The following is a 19,288-nucleotide window of genomic DNA, read 5'->3' on the forward strand; positions in this document are numbered from 1 at the left end:
TGTATCTGTGAAGAGTCAGACATTGTTTCCAATGTGTCTGAAGTCTGATTTTGTTCCAGAACGTGATTTGAACATTCCACAGGTCAACCATTTTGCAGAGATTATCCAGATGCTAAATCCAATTCCCATTTTGTGTCAGTCACACCATATGGATGAGTTTCTAAGTCTAGTGTGAAATATGCAACAGTCTGGACTTGATTATGTACAATGCATGTCTATACATTACCTGTGATTTCGCTAAATAATTTGACAAATTGCATGATCTGTTTGTCAAAGACAGAAGATATAGATCAGGGTGTAACATGTGTGCTACATCTTTAAGCATGTGAGGCTGTGCATGTATAAATTCCAGACATGTGCAATCCCCAATGTCATTTTGTATAAGCAGCCAGAGAGTGAGCATATGATCACAGTTAGTTTGTATACAAGTCATAGTCAGTAAGCCTCTATAGTGATGTTTGCATAGAATAAAGCTACTTAAACAGAAGCCACAAAGACTTGTTTATTCATGTACCAACAAAAGCAACAGACAGGTAAGGAGAGATGTAAAAATATTATCAGGGGCAGACAATGCCCTGAGCAGAGACTCTGTTCTACAATGCCCGTTTGAACCAAGGGAATCCTCTAGGACACTGTTCTAGAATACTTAGACTGGGAAATCATTTAGGGCACCATTCTAAGATACCTGGACAGAGATAATTTAGGGTATTGTTTTGGGATACCTGGTCACAATCTCACTTCAGATAGACTATACAAAATGGCATGCAGCTTCTTGGGATCTACTAGAGGAAAATGTTGATTTCATGTTGCCTATTGGAAATAGGATAAAAATAAGGAAGCTTTGGCTAAGGACACATTTTAGGGAGAATGAATGGGAGGGGGGAAATGACCAATGGACCAAAAGGCTCACGATTTCTCTAAAGGAGGGGTTACTGAGAGGAAGCATCTCCCAGAAGACTACTTTCAGATCCTCAAAATAAACCCTCTCTAGCATCAGATATTGGCTAGAGCAAGCATTCAGTGACCAGCACAGGCATAGAAGCCATGGCCAAGCCTTGCATTGGGACTGACACCCAAAGATACAGTTGCACCAGGCTTCAAGCTGAACAGCAGCTCCCTTGCAGGTACACCCACTGAGATCAAAACCCAAGACAGTGAGCCTTACAAGAATTTAGAAAATCTGGGAGCAGGGATTTTAGGCTTGAGTGACATCACAACCCTGCAGCCAGGTACCTCAAGCTACTACTCTCATGGCTGGGGATGAGATTCAGTGGAAACCTCCCACAGGCAGTGACCATAACTCCACAACTGGTTACAGTAACCTGCCACACAAGATCCCAAAAAGTTGGAAACGCACCAAACTTCTCACATAGTGGAGGGGCACACCACTGAGTAACAAATACACACAACTGCATTAGTCATTGTTTCCTAGAAGGATGCAAGCTTCTTTTCCAGTCACCACATCATTAATTTAAGGAATATAGCAACTCGACAAACTGCACACACTGTGTTGTGAGCTTCATATAAAGCAGAAAATTAAATTATGCTTTTCCATGCACTTAAAAACAGCTATGGCACTGTGCAGTTTTACGTGGATGCCACTCTTGCCAAGTAAGATCAGATCACCACATCAGAACCTACACACATGCACACAGTTAAATTAAGCAGAGCTTGGGCAAGGAGCACACAATGCAAGGAATGTGCAGCATTTTTACACTTCCTCCCACAAAAGGACCCTTTGGGGAATTTTGTCACAGTTTAATGACCAAATACTAAATACCCATAGCTGGAGGGAAAAAAAAACACTTAACAGAGCAGAAATTTTGATGCTGTAATCTACACTGCCTTTTCCAGTGCCATTTAGTCTTACCAAAGTGAATCACACCAATCCCTTGTGCACACAGCCCACTAGAGATTCAATCCCAGAATTCAAACAAATGCATACTTCAAAGCACTCTGTAGGGGCTCAAGAACTTGCAACTGAAGACCCCTTCCAAAACGGTTCAGATTCTACACTTACATCCCCTTAAACTTAAAATGTTAAACCTGATATTTTGCCCAAACACCACACTATGCAAGAACTACTAATCCTTCAGTCTGAAAAGAAAAAGGCAATACGGCAAGTAGCAACTGTATGAGAACAGGCACAACCTTTTGAAGTAGTCATGACATGTATTCCAAACTTCTTGGGCTATATCAAGTGCAAATCCAAATTTTTGGTTAGACCGAAAGACTTCAGAATTAGAAGATGCTTCACTCCTTACTATACATGTAAACCATCAAGTCCACAATACACTGGCTGTAACCTAATTCATTGTCGTACCTGAAAAATTGAAAAAATCTTTAGAAGCATCTTCCCATTCCATTCAGAACATTACAAGTCATCAGCTCCAAAATAAGCCAATTCTGGCCACATCATGCAGGTTAGCCCCTTTAGCCAGCAAGCCTTAAGTTGAGTATTTCACAATTCCTCTTCAAGAGGCTTGGAGTGCACCAAACAGCAGTTCTCTTCAGTAGAAGAAAGCATGCAATTTTCACCATCAAGAACTCGTTTTACTGCCATTTTCTAGGCAATGGCCAACTGTAGGCCACCCACCACTACTTCCACCCCAGCACACAGGGTTGGGGAATTACCAGAAATGAGTTCTTGCATCCAAGAACCCTGCAGGCAGAACATTTTTAGTTTTGCCAACAGCCCATCCTCACAAATGCTTGCAATTGCCAGGCAAAGCCAGTCCCAACACCCCAGCTTAATTCCAAGAGTACTTTTAGGACAAAGTTCAGCTGTTAAGACCTGCCATCTGTTCAGAGAGCATCAAAACTAGAGACATTCCATCTCCGAGTGCAGCAAGTCTCAAAGACTGAAGATACACTTACCATTTCCCTGGATAAATTTTGAAACTGCAACTTTAAGACTCTAGCTCAAACTAACAAACCAGAATATACTTACCATGACACTAGCTTGACAATGTGCTCATTGAGAGCAATTCCAGCTTCAGCATCAAACACTGAAGAGCAATCATCCCCATTAAAGTCTGTTAAGACGACCTGTAAAGATAAATGGGTTTAAAGAGTCACCACCACAAAGGTTTATTTGTCCTCAAGTCATGTGCTGGATTAATTTTTATCTAAAGCTCACTCATTTAACGACCTAAACTGGACAAGAAGTGGTTTAAGATCTTAAAATGAAGATCTAACCTCTGCAATACACAGCAGTTTAAGGGGGACTGTTTTAGAGGCAGTTCTCCCACAACAAAACATGGAAAGAGTACATAAAAGACAGCTTACCTGTTCATCTGTATATCCCAGAATCCCCTTCATAACTCCTTCAGCAGCTTCCTTCATCACTTGTTTAATTTGGTTATAGGAGGCCTAAAAAAAGACAGATGACATCTGTCCACATGCATGTACATACTACATGCCTGTAGTCCTAGATGCAAGTATTCTCCCAAACAGTTCTACTTACAGGTTTCTCGAAGTGACATGTCAAGTCCACAACTGAGACATTAGGTGTTGGAACACGGAATGCCATACCAGTCAGCTTCCCATGAATGTAGAATAGTAGAGTCAATATTTATAAGGAGCCCCTTAGAGAACCATGCTGGTGGAGCAGACAAGATTCATACCCCTGTGGTTATGCCTTGGTTGCACCAGTGGATGAGCAGCCCCTCTACCATCACGCCACATTTTGCCAGAAGGACCATCCACAGTTTTCTGAGTGGCCGTATAAGAATGGACAGTTATCTCTAAAAGAAACCATTTAGTATTCCTGAATACTAAAAAGTGAGCACACCTGAAGCTTATTTTTTTTATTGTAGTCCAAATAAATCACACTTTTCATAATGAAGACAGACAAGGCCAATGCCAAAGTAATACAAGAGACCAGTGTGGAGGGGAGAGACTTTTCAGCACATTTGTTTTCTTCACCTCATGTAAATCATATACAGACAGCTTGTATAGAAATCAGCAATATACCATCCCAGATCATACTTATCCTGCAAGTAGAATAGATATTGCACTCCTACCACCAAATCGTACAGTATGGGGACATTGAGGTTAAAAAAAATCCCTAAACAGATACCCTTAAAACATCACCACAAGACCTTCCACAATACCAAATTTGTCATGGATAACTTTTGCTACAGGAGCCAGGCAGTTGGTAGTGCAGGAGGCATTGCTGTGGAAAGAACAAATTAGCATAAAAATTGGGAAATGTATCACTGTTAGTATAGCCTTTCATGGAAAAAGTCACGGCAGTGATTCCATTACCCCAATTATGGAACTTGCAAGTTCTATGCAAGTTTTACACCACTATAATAGTGCATCTCACCTGACTATTTTCAGACTGTTGTCATACTTTTCATGATTCACTCCAACAAACATTGGGGCATCAGCTGACAGAGCAGTTGACCACCCTTTTTGCACCTCCTTTGAGGTGAGCCTAGGGGGAGAAAAAATACATTTCTTAAAGAAAACCATTTCAGACATCCAGTCAAAGTAGCAACCACCACTGTCCCCACCATACCCACATAACTAAGCTATTTTACACTGCATATGCTTGTGTGTAATTTTTCCTCATCTTTAGGAGGTGGGCACTTTCTAGAAACCCTCTAAGTCACAAGGAAAACCTCAGGGGGTGCTTGTAGTCTCTGGACCATAAGAGACAGACTTTGTACAAAATCATAAAACACTATTTACAGTAGCCTTCTCTGTTGTAGTAAAGACCCCTGTGGACTCCACAACATATTCCACACCAGCATTTGCCCATTTGATGTTACTGGGGTCATGCCTAAGGACACAAAAGAGATACTCAATAGCTTTCCATCAGATGAAATATTGCTATTAAGTACTTTTTCCACCCAAGCACTAGAAACAGAAGGGGTACTCACTCCTGGAAGACAGCAATAGGCTTTCCATCAATCACATGTTTATCTTCTACTGAAACCGTCCCTTTATAACATCCATGGGTAGAATCGTACTTAAACATATAGGCCTGTAAGATATGGACCAGAGTATTAGACATTTAAAAAACCCTACCAAAACAGTTCCAATGTAATAAACTGCACTCACCATGTATTTTGGCTCAATGAAAGGGTCGTTAATGGCAACAGTCTCCACTTTTCCACTCTTTAATGCAGCACGGGTTACCAGACAACCAAATCTAGAACATTTAAAAGGGTTTAGTGTGCCTCCTTAGTCCCTAAACATGACCTGAAGTTTTCCAAGTTTTTAGCAGTTCCATTTCGGCTTTAAGCAATTTGATTTTTTTTTTGGCTTTACTAGCTTAAAGACAAATAAAATATCCAGCATCACTTATGGTTTTGTTTCTTATGTTATGGGACTTTCATCCAAATTACTCTCCACAGACAATAAAAATCCAGTCATCTTTACCTGTACATAAGGAGCCTCAATTAACAGGTTTTTGAGGCACTACATTTTTCTATAAAGGAAGAAAAAGCCACTTAATTTTAATAGATAAAGGATAGGAAAATTCAGTTTTACAGGACATGCACAAATTTCCCCATTAGGAATTAAATACTACAAGCATTTTAAAAAACACTACCAACTTAAGGACCCACCCCTCCTCACAAGGAAACCTTAGTAAAAAATTTCTCCAAAGCCAACTTCATGCTTCTTAAGACAGAAGTGGTGAACTTCATAACACCCGTGCAGATGGACAATACAGTTACAATGCTGAATCCTACACAAATGCACTTATAAGCACTTACACAAGTGCGTGGATCGTGCTATCCCAAACAGAACCAAGACACTATCCTCCAAAAAAAGGAAGCCAATCTGGTGGTCCCCTGCCATAAACAAACTGTACAACAGAAGGAAGAAACTGTTGCAAAAGAGAGTAAAACCCCATGAGTGGAGGAGCTCCCTGGTCAGCCTCAGTAAGAAGCTGAGATCCCTTATAAGATCCTCCAAAGCTAGCTATGAAAACAAAATTGCCACTAATTCCAAGGAAAACCACAAAGTATTCTATAGCTATGTCAAGAATCTCAATGACAACACCCAGATCTGCTCTGAGTTACAGCACAAAAGCAAGAAAATTACAGAACCAACTGATATTGCCAACATCCTGGCAGATAGGTTCAGTGCTAACTTTACCCCTCTCTTACCCCCTAAAGGGCCCATATCTATACAGGAAGAATGCAGAGTCCCTGTAATCACAACTACGCTTGTAAAAGCTGCACTCTCTAAAGCCAAAAACACAGCATCCATGGGACCGAACAACATCCCAGGCTGCATTTTACACGAACTTCAAAATGAACTGGCTCCCCACTTAAGCACCATGTTCAATAATAGCCTCGCATCAGGCTTTGTGCCCACTGAATGGCACACAGCAACAGTTATCCCACTCCACAAAGGGGAAGCCACCACTGATCCCGGGAACTATTGACCTATTAGCCTGACGAGCCTGGTCTGCAAGGCCATGGAACGTATCATCATGGAACTCATAAATTGTCAGGCTCTGGATTGCATTGCATAAGTGGAAATTCCTTAGGATTACAAGAGCAGGCTAAGTTATTTCTTACACTTATTTCACTGAATTGCACTTCTGAAATGCTTATAATTGTGCTATACAGTTGATCTACTATATTTTTGCACTGTTATAAAGCTTTTTTTAATTGTTTCACTGCATTTATGTACTGTTTTAAACTGTTTAAAACTACTTAACTGTAAACTGCTTTTTCATACTGAGAGTTGTATTTTCTGTTTGTGATTGCTCTATCCAAACCTTTATGTGCATTTTTGTCTGTTAAAAGCATTCTCTAGTCTGCTCCTTGATCTGTTTAAAACTTTAATTTAGTGGCTACAGCTAAGAACTGTAATAGTGTGCATTACTATAATTGTTTTTGTTTTATTTAAATTACTAAATTGTAAACTGCTTTTTCATACTGAGACTTGGATTTTCTGTTTGTGGGTGTTCTTTCTATGCTTTTAAAGTGAGGTTTCTGTGTTCTGCTCAGGTGGCATAATCTTGATAGAGGCCTGTTGTGTAGGCTGGAAGTTTTGTTTGTGTTTCTGGCAGCCATTTTCTGCTGATTGTCTTCATTATTGAGAGTAACAAGGCCTCCTGACCTTCTGTAGTATGAGTGATTGGGTAATAGCAGGGGCTGAGGAGTAATCTGATCTTCCCAACTCTTCCATTCTTACTGCTATATAAACCCTGTGTCTTATAAAGGCTCTGCTTGTATTGTCAGGCTCTGGATTGCATTGCATAAGTGGAAATTCCTTAAGATTCCAAGAGCAGGCTAAGTTATTTCTTACACTTATTTCACTGAATTACACTTCTGAAACGCTTATAATTGTGCTATACAGTTGATCTACTATATTTTTGCACTGTTATAAAGCTTTTTTTAATTGTTTCACTGCATTTATGTACTGTTTTAAACTGTTTTAAAACTACTTAACTGTAAACTGCTTTTTCATACTGAGAGTTGTTGTATTTTCTGTTTGTGATTGCTCTATCCGAACCTTTATGTGCATTTTTGTCTGTTAAAAGCATTCTCCTTGATCTGTTTAAAACTTTCATTTAGTGGCTACAGCTAGGAACTGTAATTTTTTCCCATCCACTCTCCCTAGTGTTGTGTGTTTTTATACTTGGTGGCTTTGCAGTTGCCCGCCCATACTGTATATTTGATCTGTGACACTCCTCCCAGTCTAGTGTCATTAGCTCACTCAATCTAATAGAGAACATTTGTGAAGGCCAACCCACTCAGATTCTTAAAGTTGAATTAACTTCTATTCCAGCTTTCTCCATTTCCACTTTACTGGAAAAAAAAATTCTAAGCTTGCTTCCCCCCTTTCCTGTGGCAGATCAGATATTCATTTGCTGTGTCCAGGACTGTTTGTGAGCTCCTAAGCCCCCCCCCCCCACACTTAACTGGGGTTAAACTATTCCTGGCGCATAAAGTCTGTTTTTCAAAATTTCCCTTGCAACTAGCCAGCTTTTTAGTTTTAGCACTTGTCTGTTTCTTTGATCTCAGCACTTGTTCAGAACTCATTGTAAGCACTAAATAAGTTACAAATTACTACAACACTCAACTTTCCTCACTTGTCTAGAGGAAAACAGTTTTTAGTACTTAATAAATAAGCACCTATTCAGGCATGTCTAAAGGTCAGCTCCCGGTGTTTTCTCCTGTCTACCTGATGAATCTGGGCATCTTGAGACAATGCAGCAATTGCCTCATGTACACAGACAACCCTCTCCTCCTACCACCCAACACTACGACCTGTGAGAGATGCACTTATATAGCCAAACTGGAAGCAAAGGTCTCTTTACCAAAGACAGGCCTAGACAGTCAAGAGGAGAAGGTAAACACTTGCAGTGCACCACACTCATCACATAGTCCCTTAAAACCTACACCACCAAAACACACACACAGAACCACAAAACACACACCTACATTCGCGGAGGCTCTCTGTACTAATCTGACCAAACAACAGAGACCTCCAAAGCAGAAATGCAAGCAACCACCACACCCCAACACAAACCAAATGACACATAGTCCACATACTCAGTGTGCCACTCAACTACAGCCCATAAGGCATAACGTACCCAACACTCTAGTCATAGGTGACTCTATAGTCAGTCACACTGATGTTCCACTCACCAGGCTAAACAAGGAAAAAGTTACTGTCAGCTGCCTGTCAGGTGCCAGGATCCACCACATAACGCATGTACTCAGGTCACTCCACAACAAGTACAAATATGAGTCTGTCATTGTCCATGTTGGTGTGAATGACCTGAGACGTACCTCCCTGGACTACATGAAAAGAGACATGGAGGAGCTCTCTGATCTTGTAGCCCAGGCCGGTATGACCCTAGCCCTGAGTAGCATCCTGCCATCACCCAGAATGACACCACAGTACAAGGACAAAATAATTGACTTTAACAATTGGCTAAGCTTCTGGTGTCATTCTAAGGGGATCCAGTATCTGTCTGCCTGGGATGACATGATCGACAGACCACGCTGCTTTGCCAGAGATGGCATGGACCTGTCACCCTTGGGATTCCGGATACTGGCAAAGGCTCTTGCCACCCCTACAGTGCCTTTTTTAGGCAAGGTTCAAATGACAAATTCACCACCGTAACAGGTACAAGCAAGCAAAATCTGAGGGTAATGCTACTCAATGCTAGAAGTCTAAACCTCAAAATGCATTCACTCGAGGCACTCCTTAAAATGGAGAACATTGACATCTGTGCAGTGACAGAGACCTGGTTCAAAGCTCCAGAGAGCACCCCTGTATTACCAGGCTATAATTCATACCACACCTTTTGGCCACCAAACCTGGACCGAAACACTAAAGGTGGAGACGTGTCCATATTCATTAAGGATATCCACACCTCCAAGCTAGTTGCTCAGCATAATGCATACGAGATTATCCAAGTTCAACTAACTCTGGGCAAAACCGCAATCCAGATTGTAGCTTGCTACAGACCCCCCACCATGTCCCAGGATTCCCACTCCTCTTTTCTTGATACACTGGAAAATATTAAGGTACAAACCAACACTCTAATAACGGGTGATTTCAACTACCCTACCATTAACTGGGAAAACTACTCATGTACTAACTCTTTTGCTCAACGTTTTCTGGAAATCATCAATTCCAACACTTTGGATCAACTTATCCACACCCCCATCAGAGGCAACAATATCCTAGACCTGGTCATCACCAACATGGGTGACCGGTGTTCCACACCAGAGGTCAGCTCCTCGTTGGTCAGATCCGACCACAAGCTAATCACCCTAGACATCCACATCCCCCTCCCACCCCCCCCCATTAAGAAAACAACTGTAAAAAATTTCTCCAAAGCCAACTTCACACTTCTTAAGACAGAAGTGGCAAACTTCATGACACCCATGCAGATGAACAATAGAGGTACAACTGCTGAATCCTACACAAATGCACTTTATAAGCACTTACACGAGTGCATGGATCGTGCTATCCCTAACAGAACCAAGATGCTATCCTCCAAAAAAAGGAAGCCAATCTGGTGGTCTTCTGCCATAAACAAACTCTACAACAGAAGAAAGAAACTGTTGCAAAAAAAGAGTAAAATCCCACGATTGGAGGAACTCCCTGGTCAGCCTCAGTAAGAAGCTGAGATCCCTCATAAAATCCTCCAAAGCTAGTTATGAAAACAAAATTGCCACTGATTCTAAAGACAACCACAAAGCATTCTATAGCTATGTTAAAAATCTCAATGGCAACACTCAGATCTGCTCTGAGTTACAGCACAATGACACTAAATATACAGAACCAACTGATATTGCCAACATCCTGGCAGATAGGTTCAGTGCTAACTTTACCCCCTCTCACCCCCTAAAGGGCCCATCTTTATACCGGAAGAATGCAAAGTTCCTATAATCATGGCTGCACAGGTAAAAACTTCACTCTCCAAAGCCAAGAACACAGCATCCATGGGACCTGACAACATCCCAGGCTGCCTTCTACATGAACTACAGAATGAAGTGGCACCCCACCTAAGTACCATGTTCAATCATAGCCTCACCTCAGGCTTTGTGCCCATTGAATGGCGCACCGTGACAGTTATCCCACTCCACAAAGGGGGGGCCACAACAGACCCTGGGAACTACTGCCCCATTAGCCTGACGAGCCTCGTCTTCAAGGCCATGGAACGTATCATCATGGAACTCATAAACAAAGACATTGGAGATCTCCAAACCCTGGTCCCCACACAGTCTGGGTTTGTAAAAGGCAGATCATGTCTCCTAAACCTGATAGACTTTTTTGAAGTAGTCACCAAGGCCATGGATGAGGGTAAGGTGGTTCACCAGCCTATCTAGATCTCGCCAAGGCGTTCGACACCATCCCCCACTCTGGAATTATAGATAAACTCACTAAACTAGGTATAAATCCCTATGTCACAAGATGGGTTGCCAACTGGCTTACTGAAAGAACCCACACTGTGAAAGTAGCAGACTCCAAATCAGACTTCAGACCAGTGACAAGTGGAGTACCACAGGGTTCAGTCCTGGGTCCTCTCCTGTTTGGTATCTACTTCTCTGAAGTACAGGCTAACACAGAAGGTCTTTGGCTAACTAAATTCGCAGATGACTGCAAACTAGGAGCCATAATTGAAACTCCTAACGATGTGGACATCCTACAAAAGGGCCTCACTGAGACAGATGCCTGGTGTCAAAGACATGGTCTCAAGCTCAATGCCAAAAAGTGCATTGTCATGCCCTTTGGTAAAAATTCTGTACCCATGAACTACCACATAGGAAGTAGTCTACTTAACACCGAAAGTGTGATAAGAGACCTTGGGACACAGGTGGACAGTAGTCTCTCCTTTGATAATCACATCGCCAAAGTGGTCAGGAAATCCTTCTACGTGGCACACCTCATCACAAAAGGTTTCTCATCCAGAAAAAAAGAGGTCATTGTTCCCCTCTACTCATCACTCATTAGACCCATTATAGAGTACAACGCCCCTTTTGGTATGTACCTCACAAGACATCTACAACAACTGGAAAGGCCGCAAAAATACCTCACAAAGAGGATTACTGGCCTCAAACAGATGCCTTACGCAGACCGTCTCAAAAAACTCCAGCTTTACTCCGTCGCATATCGCCTACTCAGAGGCGATCTCTGCCTAACATATAAAGCTATGTCAAACCCAAAGCTGTTGGACATGCTCCACTTAAAGAAATCCCAATCCCTCCGAGCTACACGCTCTAGGGACCTAAACCTTGTCACCACAATAAACAGAACATGCTGGGGGATAGATTCCTGTCCCAGAGACTTCCAATACTCTGGAACAGACTACCTATCTATGTCAAACAGAGCTCCTCATTAGCACTCTTCAAGAAAAATCTTGATGATTGGATGGGTAATAGGAAATTCACCCCGGGGATCACTTCTGTGGTTCTGCTTGACAGGGGTACAGGAAAATCATTTTCTTGGGTGGCGAAAGCCAGGGTACATTTTTGGCTACGCTTGTATAGGCCCTAGGGCCAATAGCCTAGTACCTACCTATGGACCTATGAACATTGGTAACCCCCAAACTCTGGATCCCACCCAGTTTGGGTTTGTGAAAGGCAGATCATGCCTCCTGAACCTGATCGACTTCTTTGTGGCAATCACCAAAGCCATAGATGAGGGTAAGGTGGTTCACACAGCCTATCTTGACCTCGCCAAGGCTTTTGACACCATCCCCCATTCTGGAATTATAGCTAAACTCACTGAATTAGGTATAAATCCCTACGTCACAAGGTGGGTTGCCAACTGGCTCACTGACAGAACCCACACTGTAAAAGTTGCAGACTCCAAATCTGAGCTCAAAGCAGTGACAAGTGGAGTACTACAAGGTTCCATCCTGGGTTCTCTCCTGTTTGGTATCTACTTCTCTGGAGTACAGGCTAACACAGAAGGCCTCTGGCTAATGAAGTTCCCAGATGACTGCAAACTAGGAGCCATAGTCAAGTCCCCAAATGATGTGGACATCCTACAGAAGGGCCTCGCTGAGACAGATGCCTGGTGTCAGAGCCATGGCCTCAAGCTCAAAGCCAAGAAGTGTAGTGTCATCCTCTTTGATAAAAACTCTGTACCCATGAACTACCACATAGGCAGCAATCTACTTAACACCGAATGCGTGATAAGAGACCTTGGGACCCAGGTGGACAGTAGTCTCTCCTTTGATAGTCACATCGCCACAGTAGTCAGGAAGTCCTTCTACATGGCACACCTCATCATAAAAGGGTTCTCATCCAGGAAAAAAGAGGCCATTGCTCCCCTCTACTCGACACTCATTAGCCCCATTATAGAGTACAACGCCCCTTTTGGAATGTACCTCACAAGACATCTGCAGCAGCTGGAAAGGCCACAGAAGTACCTCACAAAGAGGATTACTGGCTTCAAACAAATGCCCTACACTGACTGCCTCAAAAAACTTCAGCTTTACTCCGTAGCATATCGCCTACTCCGAGGTGATCTCTGCCTAACATATAAAGCTATGTCAAACCCAGAGCTGTTGGACATGCTGCACCTAAAGAAATCCCAATCCCTCCGAGCTACATGCCCTAGTGACCTAAACCTTGTCACCACAATAAACTGGACATGCTGGAGGGATAGATTCCTGTCCTAGAGACTTCCCATACTCTGGAACAGGCTACCCATCTATGCCAAGCAAAGTTCTTCATTAGCACTCTCCAAGAAAAATCTTGATGAGTGGATGGGAAATAGGAAATACACCCTGGGGATCACTTATGTGTCTCTGCTCGACAGTGGCACAGGAAAATAACTTTCTTGGGTGGCGTAAGCCAGGGAACCTTGTTGGCTAGGCTTATGTAGGCCCTTGGGCCAATAGCCTAGTACCTACCTATGAACCTATGACACTTGAGCACTACTGAACATAGGGCTTCCTTTCCATCCTGGGATAGGGACCAGTCAAAACCACAGAGCAAACTACGACACAAACTTGTAGCTGGTTTAACCAGGGGCCTACTAAACAGGCCTAACATGTGAAATGCTGTAATACAAAGATCATCACTTACAACTATTGCAGAGACCTAGAGCTACACATTTTGGACCACCTTAATTCGGGTAAGGAGAGATAGGACCATTACATATCTATACCAGCAGATGTTCTACTTTTAAAAAGCAAAAGCACAAAAAAAGAAATACTGCTACAGTACTCAAGCAGGGTTGGGAGGGTGGCCTAATGGTTAAGGTGTTTGCCTTACAAACACAAAGGTGCAAGGTTTGAGTCTCACATGGGATAATTGGCTAGGCTTAAAATGGCTCACAAGGGCAATTAGCTTAGTACTAATCTATGATCCTAAGCAATCAGTCTTAAGAATTCTTAAACTACTATTTTAACCACAATGCAAAGGCGAAAACATTCCTAGACTACTACCTCACATACAAATATCTTCTTCCCTACTGAACAGTTAAACCTTCAACAAGATTAACACTAGTTCAAGCCCTTTGAAATACCACTATTAAGTTAAAAAAAAATTATAAAACTTCCAAACAAGCCTACTCGCCCATTAATTCCAACCTTCACCATAATAACAGATATACAAGGCCTTTACAATCTGAAACTGAAAACAACCTTCTACAATACATCAGATTTGCATAATACAATAGAGTACCTTTTATCCCACAAGTCTGTAGCACACCTTCCCTCTGTCCCTCCCCCAACCACTATTTAACCCGGTCTGCATCCAATGCTCACTTAAAGGAACAGTTATCCAGGTATTTACACTTCAGAAACAGTTCAGCAAATCCCAAATCACAATCACTCACTGCACTGTCCCTTTTAGTTGGCCTGTACAGCAGCCATTACAATCTAAAATGATAGAACAACACAGCAATCAGATGAGCACAGGTTCAAGTCTTACTTATTCTCTTTTTAATAGTTTGTAATAAATAAAACAGGTTAATAATGTAACCCTCTATATTACATAGGACCTCAGAATGTTTTTAAATATTTAAACCCTAGCCTGGAAACTTACCGAACAACAGCTCCATCATGCAACACGCAAGACTGAAACAGCAGTTCTTCCTGTTTTTATTCATATTCTTGTTTATTCACATTAAATGGATACGTGGACTGGTCCAGCAAAATGTCTTAAGGCATAAGGACAGTCAGCAATCAGCAATAGTTTACACAGTGAAACTACAATGTTACATAATTTGATTTGTTTTCTGGCTAAGTTAGTAAGAACCTCACTTGCCATTTCAAGTCACAAAGACAAGGTTAAATGTAGCATATAAGGACAATTTAGTTTTAGGGAGGAAATTAGGGTATCAGGATGTGTATACAGGGGAAACATGGAAACTCCAAACTCCATACACACACTCTGAATGGCAGGTTTCAACCCCAGACCAGGCAGATACACCAGCAACCAATTCAGTAAACAAGGAAAAATGTATAAAAAGGTATATAAACTTCATATAGTACAATAATGTGAGGCAAACATTCAACCATCTTCAAGGACTGTAAATGCAGATTAAGAAACTACAAAATGGGATTACCCCGAAACATTTTTGACTAGATTGCTTACACAGTGATTAGACAATTGATTAAAAAATAACTCTGGTCTTGGATGGTCATCATTTCTTACTATTACCAAGGGCATGCCAAGACAGTGGTCAAAAAACACTAGTGAAGGAGAAATGAGTTTCACTCAGAGAACAAGGTCCACCATTCTCCACTGGCACAAAGGTCTTCTCAAGGGTACATGATGTTGTTGCCATGGCTGCACCAGTTGCACACCTCTCATCATAAGCTAGTACCAGAAGTAAGCTACAGACCTGAAAGAAGGATGTGACCAATGTCTGTCTCTGATTCTCTAACCAGTCTACGATCGTAATAAGGACCCTCCTGTGTGTCAGTGCACTGACCACTCTCCATACCAGTCATCTTCATAGCATTTTTTGTTTTCGTTACATTCTTCCTCCATGCCTCCTAACCATCTGTCTGACTGCTGCAGAAACTGTTGCAATTGTCACACAGGCAGCCATCAGGGGGGCTTTATGCTATATGCTCTAACTACCTGCAGTAAGTTCTGCAGAAGCACTTATCCAATGGCACAGCTTGGGGATGTCACTCTCTTCCAATGGTGATATTGTCTCTTGGGCAGCCCTGTCCATCCTTCTGAGCAGACAGCTCTCATAAAGTCTCTGATCTACACTTAACAGAACATGACTCCCCCCCCCCCCGTAGATCACTGAGTGTATTGTTCCTAGTCAGCCACTCTAGCTAGATAGCATGTGCATATAATACCTTGCATTGTACATGCATTGAATACCTTACAATTAAGTGTTGTCCATTCCACTTGCCCAGTGAGTTTTCAACTATCTTTATAACTGCAGCTTACATACCTCCAAGTGTAAATACTAATGAAGCACTCACCAGCCTATACCAGTTAGCCTGTAATCTGCAAAAGAAAAACCCAGACTGTATCAACATTTTAGTTGGGGATTTCATTCAGGCCAAACTGAAAACTGTGCTATCAAACTACCAATGGTATGCAAACTTCTCTACTAGAGGTGAAAACACACTTGATCAAGTGTACTCAAATATCAAACAAGCATTCAAGCCCTGCCTCTCTACTCAGTCTCATACAGACTCCTCAGAGGTGACCTCTGTCTGGCATACAAAGCAATCTCAGACCCCGCCTTGATGGGACTGCTGCATATCCACAAGTCTAGCTCCACTCGAGTAAACCACACTTGCGACCTCAACCTGGTCTGTGACATCAATAGGACTTACTGGCGGGACAGATTTATATCCCAGAGATTCCCCCTTCTGTGGAATAGATTCCCTCTCCACATCAAGCAAAGTACCTCATTAACCCATTTTAAGTGCAACCTGGACAACTGGATGGGGAACAGAAAATACACCCCTGGCATTCTACCTGTGTCCCTGCTGGACAGGGCCATCAGGTGCTGACTTGTCAGAACATGGGCTAGATTATTGGCTAGACTTGTAAGGGACTCAGGGCCAATAGCCTAGTAACTTCCTATAATCCCATCTTGGTAGCTTGGATCACATTACTATCCTGCTTATCCCCACCTATAAACCAATGCTAGTAAGGGGAAAACCTTTCAAGAAGCAAATAAGGATCTGGCCTGAAAGTGCTGTCTCATCTCTGCAAGACTACTTTGAATGCACTGACTGGAATTATTTAAAGAGATTGCCATCACAAATCAATGTTTTAATTTGGATGAGTGCATTGAAATGGTTATGGGCTATATCACAAAATGTATTGAGGATGTCACTACCCTAAAGGATGCTAACCACCACAGCCAACCAAAAACCCTGGCTCACCAGTGAGGTATAATTACTGAGAAAACACATAATGCTGCCTTTAAGGCTGGAGACCGTCAGGCTTTGAAAAAGACCGGGGCTAACTTGAACAAAGGTGTGAGAGTAGCAAAACGGGCCTAGAGTCGAAAAATACAGAGACACCTCTCTGACCAGAAAGATCCCAGGTAGCTGTGGAGAGGGATCTAATGCATCACAGACTATAAGCAACCAGCCAGTCATTGTGATGATAACCCAGAGTTTTTAAACAAGCTAAACATCTACTTCAGCAGATTCAGGGAATCAAACAGAACATCACCAGAGAGACTGCCCACAAATGAAGATGCCATATCGCTATGCCTCAACCTGGAAGACGTATACAAGAACCTAAGTACTGTTCATCTGGGTAAAGCAGCTGGTCTGGATGGATCCCAGTGAAGCTACTTAAAAACTGTGCTGATCAGCTGGCACCAGTCTTCACACACATTTTCAATATATCTCAAAGTCAGGAAAAAGTGCCCAAATGCTTTAAGACCACCAACATCATCCCTCTGCTCAAGAAACCATCTCCAGCATCATTAAATGATTACCGGCCAATTGCACTTACCTCAGTAGTGATGAAATGTTTCGAAAAAATGGTCAAGGATCGCATAACATCCTACCTGCCTGCTACATTTGCTCCTTTACAATTCTCATACAGGCCAAATTGTTCTACTGTAGATGCCATACCCTTAACACTTCATCACACCTTGGACCACCTGGAAAATAAGGACTGTTACATACACATGCTGTTCATAGACTTCAGCTCAGCCTTCAACATGGTTAATCTACAACAACTGTTGTCTAAGCTACGTAAACTGGGCATAGAAATCACAATATGCAACTGGATCCTCAACTTCCTAACTGAAATGCACAAATAATTTGAGCTGGAAATCATCACTCAAACAGCATCACCCTAAACACCAGAGTCCCACAAGTTTGCATACTCAGTCCACTTCTTTTCACAGTCCTAATGCATGACTGCACAGCTATTCATCAATCAAACAGGATCATCAAATTTGCAGATGACACCACAGTAAATGGCCTGTTCAGGAAGAAGACGAGGGGGCGTACAGGGAAGAAGTGAACCAACTCATTCACTGGTGCACTGACAACAACTTAGCACTAAATGTTGGGAAAGCCAAGGAAATCATCATCATCAGTTTTAGGAAGAAGAAAAAGCCACCCCCCCCCCCCCCCGCCATTATCATCAATGGTGCTGCAGTGGAGAGAGAGTAAATAGCACCAAATTCCTAGAGGTACATATGTTGCAAGACCTAATCTGGGGCACAAACACTTCTTACCTTATAAAGAGAGCCCAACAACATATCCACTTCCTTAGGAGACTTCTTAGGGCTAACCTCCACCCATAGGTCCTACTCACCTTCTACAGAGCCACAATTGAGAGTGTACTGACAAACAACATCATTGTCTGGTAGGGAAATTGCTCTCAAGCTGATCAGAAGGCACTGGATAAGATTATTAAACAGGCCACAAAAAGCATTGGCTACAACATTCAATCCCTACAGGACATATATTCAAACAGATGCAATGGCAGAGCCCAAAAACTATTCAAGATATACACCATCCAGCTCGTGGACTGTTCAAACCTCTGCCAACAAGGAAGCGCTACTGAAGTAATGGATGCAGGACATCCAGATTCCATAATAACTTCTTTCCATGTGCTATCAGACTGCTGAATAACAAACCCATAGCCTAACGCACCACATGGGTAAAACATTATTTGTGTGTAATATATCATTGTTTACATAAACTCTCTAAATAGCTCACTTCATACATCTCTATCTGCACTAGAAAAACTGTGAACAGTAAGTTTAGTATACACTGGTGGAGGGTAAGTTTACATGCGTGCCTCTCTTATTACAGTACTTTTTTTTGCATATAATTATATTTCTACTGAGTCTATTCCTGCTGTTGTATTTGATGTGTTTCTGATGTAAATAGAGCTTTCAAATGTGTAAGTTTATTAGGTTTGGGTCTTGGGCTGCTGTGTAGGCCAGGCATAAGTCTCCCCTAAGAAGTCTATACAATATGGAGTATGGTGGTAGGGACTTTAGTTATTCCATGTAAGGCATATGCTGGAGCCCCTTGATCTTTGTTAAAAACCTCTAAGGGTTCTCTAATTGCAGCAGGTGCTTAGTGCAATACATACCAAATGGGGCATTATATTCAATTATGGGCCAGATAAGTGCAGAGTATAGGGGGTTATAACCTGTTTTGCTCTCGAGGCAATACCTTTACTAATCAACTGAGCTACGTGGAAAGCTCCTCTTAAAAATGTAGTCACATGGTGGTCAAAGTTAAGGTTGCGGTCAACCTGTGATACCAGGTCCCTTATCACTTCATGGGAACTTAGGGTACTGCTGTTAATTTCATAGTGTGAGGGAACATTATTTGTGCTGAAGGGAATGATGATGCATTTCTTTGCATTCAGTT

The 19,288-nt window shown here is 42.1% G+C and overlaps 1 pseudogene; it reads right to left on the minus strand.

Moving 5' to 3' along the window:
• Positions 1-2,253: 2,253 nt before the first annotated feature.
• On the minus strand, positions 2,254-14,165 carry LOC122808617 (annotated as a pseudogene).
• Positions 14,166-19,288: the final 5,123 nt, after the last annotated feature.

Source organism: Protopterus annectens, chromosome 8.part0, assembly GCF_019279795.1.
Source record: "Protopterus annectens isolate FY-2018-M chromosome 8.part0, PAN1.0, whole genome shotgun sequence".
NCBI lineage: Eukaryota > Metazoa > Chordata > Ceratodontiformes > Protopteridae > Protopterus > Protopterus annectens.